At 42.8% G+C, this 3,651-nt stretch overlaps 1 pseudogene; it reads right to left on the reverse strand.

Moving 5' to 3' along the window:
- Window positions 1-266: 266 nt before the first annotated feature.
- On the reverse strand, window positions 267-3,211 carry LOC131648319 (uncharacterized; annotated as a pseudogene).
- Window positions 3,212-3,651: the final 440 nt, after the last annotated feature.

Below are 3,651 nucleotides of genomic sequence, written 5' to 3' on the forward strand. Positions count from 1 at the left end.
ATGATTTGATTGAAGATCCTTTGATGAGGTACAGACTCTTCAGGTGACGCAGTACGGACTGATGCAGTTACTTTGTCATAAATCCCTAATTTTTGCCTAGATTGCCCTTTCGGGTTTTCAATCTACCAGGATGAATTTTTTTCTGTTTATTGTCTCTAATTTTTGCCTGGACCGCCCTTTCGGGTTTTCAGTCCACCGAGACGCTCATTTTTGCCTAAGTCGCCCTTTGCGGGTTTTCAACTTACCGAGCTGTTCTTTTGTATTTTTTAGACAAAGTATTTCTTGACTGCATCAGCATTCACAGGATGTGGGAGTTCATCACCATCCATGGTTGTAAGAATCAGGGCGCCGCCAGAAAATGTTCTTTTGACAACATACGGGCCTTCGTAATTAGGAGACCATTTGCCCCTAGAATCTGGTTGGAAAGACAAGATCTTTTTAAGCACGAGGTCGCCTTCTTGAAATTCACGAGGTCGAACCCTTTTGTTGAAGGCTTGTTTCATCCTTGCTTGGTATAACTGTCCATGGCATAGAGCAGTCATACGTTTTTCTTCGATTAAGTTCAACTGATCGTATCTGCTTTGACACCATTCAGCCTCTGATAACTTAGTCTCCATGAGGACTCTCATTGATGGTATTTCAACTTCTACGGGGAGCACAGCTTCCATGCCGTATACTAGAGAAAAGGGAGTTGCCCCTGTTGAAGTACGCACTGAAGTACGGTACCCATGTAAAGCAAATGGCAGCATTTCGTGCCAGTCTTTGTAAGTGACGACCATTTTCTGGACGATCTTCTTAATGTTCTTGTTAGCAGCTTCAACAGCGCCGTTCATTTTTGGCCTGTAAGGAGAAGAGTTATGATGCTCAATCTTGAATTCCTCACACAATTCTTTCATCATTTTGTTGTTCAAGTTTGAACCATTGTCAGTAATGATCTTGCTGGGAATACCATATCGGCAAATGATGTTATTCTTGATAAACCTCACAACCACTTGTCTTGTAACATTGGCATAAGATGCTGCTTCGACCCATTTGGTGAAGTAATCAATTGCTACTAAGATGAAACGATGACCGTTTGAAGCTTTCGGTTCGATCATTCCAATCATGTCGATACCCCACATGGAAAAAGGCCATGGAGATGAGAGAACGTTGAGTAGAGTCGGTGGCACATGGATCTTATCTGCGTAGATCTGGCACTTGTGACATCTCTTCACGTGTTTGTAACAATCAGATTCCATTGTCAACCAATAGTATCCTGCTCTTAAGATCTTCTTGGACATTGCATGCCCATTTGAATGAGTTCCAAAGGACCCTTCATGCACTTCATGCATTAACATGTCTGCTTCGTGTCTGTCCACGCATCTGAGCAAAACCATGTCGAAGTTTCTTTTGTATAGCACATCTCCGTTCAGGAAGAAACTGCCAGAAAGTTTCCTTAGAGTTTTCTTATCTTTGTTTGATGCCCCAAGTGGGTACTCTTGAGTTTGAAGGAAGCGTTTGATGTCGTGGAACCACGGTTTATCATCGATGACTGCTTCGGTTGCAAAGACATAGGCGGGCCTTTCAAGGCGCGTAATTCTGACTGTAGGCATATCGTTCCAATGATTGACTTTGAACATGGAAGATAGAGTAGCCAAGGCGTCTGCCATTCGATTCTGATCTCGAGGTATATGATGCAATTCAACCTTGTTGAAGAAAGTCAACAGACGTCTTGCATAATCTCTGTAAGGAATCAAGCCAGGGTGGTAAGTTTCCCACTTGTCTTTGATTTGGTTGATCACGAGGGCTGAATCTCCATATATGTCGAGGATCTTGATCCTTAAGTCAATGGCTTCTTCGAGACCCATGATACAAGCTTCATATTCTGCGATGTTGTTGGTGCACTCAAATAGCAATCTGGCGGAGAACGGGATATGAGTACCCTTGGGAGTGATGATGATTGCCCCAATTCCATTGCCAAAAGCGTTTACTGCTCCATCAAAAATTAGGCCCCATCTTGATCCGGGTTCAGGACCTTCTTCAGGTAACGGTTCGTTACAATCTTTCATCTTTAAGTACATGACATCTTCGTCAGGAAAGTCAAACTTGAGAGATTGATATTCATTAATTGGTTGATGCGCCAAATGATCGGCGAGAATGCTTCCTTTGACCGCTTTTTGAGCACGGTATTCAATGTCATATTCGGATAACAGCATTTGCCATCGGGCAATCCTTCCTGTTAAGGCGGGCTTTTCAAAGACATACTTGATCGGATCCATTTTGGAGATTAACCAAGTAGTATTGTTGATCATGTATTGGCGGAGACGTTTTGAAGCCCAAGCCAAAGCACAACATGTTTTTTCGAGCATGGAGTAACGAGACTCACAGTCTGTGAATTTCTTACTCAGGTAATAGATGGCATGCTCCTTCTTACCGGTTTCATCTTGCTGTCCAAGCATACAACCCATGGATTCTTCCAACACAGTAAGGTACATGATTAGTGGTCTTCCTTCAACCGGAGGAATCAATATTGGTGGTTCTAACAGGTATTCCTTGATACTGTCAAACGCTTTCTGGCAATCTTCAGTCCATACAACCCCTTGATCTTTGCGGAGAAGCTTGAAAATCGGCCCACAAGTAGCAGTCATTTGAGAGATAAATCTGGAGATATAGTTCAATCGTCCGAGAAATCCTCTTACTTGCTTTTCAGTCTTTGGTGCAGGCATCTCTTGAATAGCTCTGACTTTGTCGGGATCTACTTCAATACCTCTTTGGCTGACAATGAAACCCAAGAGTTTTCCAGATCTAACCCCAAAAGTACATTTGTTAGGATTCAAGCGAAGCTGATATTTCCTTAATCGTTGAAACAACTTCAAAAGGTATTCAATATGTTCTTCTTCTGTGCTGGACTTGGCTATCATGTCGTCCACATAGACTTCAATTTCTTTATGCATCATGTCATGGAAGAGAGTAGTCATTGCTCTTTGGTAAGTTGCGCCTGCATTCTTCAATCCAAACGGCATTACTTTGTAGCAAAAGGTACCCCATGGGTGATGAAAGATGTCTTCTCCATGTCTTCAGGAGCCATCTTGATCTGATTATAACCGGAGAACCCATCCATGAAGGAAAAGACGTTGAACTTAGCGGTGTTATCAACCAGCATGTCGATATGCGGTAATGGAAAGTCATCTTTTGGACTGGCCTTGTTCAAGTCACGGTAGTCAACACACATTCTGACTTTGCCATCTTTTTTCGGAACTGGAACTATGTTGGCCAACCATTGAGGATACTCGGAGGTGACAAGAAAACCTGCGTCGAGTTGCTTTTGAACTTCTATTTTGATCTTGTTAGCCATATCAGGGTGAGTCCTTCGCAATTTCTGCTTAACTGGCGGACATTCTGGCTTCAATGGCAAGTAATGCTGAACAATATTGGTATCCAACCCAGGCATGTCTTGGTAGGACCAGGCAAACACGTCAACATATTCTTTGAGAAGGTCTGTCAACTTACTCTTGATATCAGCATCAAGGAGCGATCCAATGGTCACTTCTTTTTTGTCTTCTTCAGAACCCAAGTTGATTTTTTCTAAAGGCTCTTTGTGAGGCAGAATGGCTCTTTCCTCGTGCTTAAGTAATCGAGAGATCTCGTCCGGGATCTCCTCTTCTTCCCCTT

Source organism: Vicia villosa, linkage group LG2, assembly GCF_029867415.1.
Source record: "Vicia villosa cultivar HV-30 ecotype Madison, WI linkage group LG2, Vvil1.0, whole genome shotgun sequence".
NCBI classification, from domain to species: Eukaryota; Viridiplantae; Streptophyta; class Magnoliopsida; order Fabales; family Fabaceae; genus Vicia; species Vicia villosa.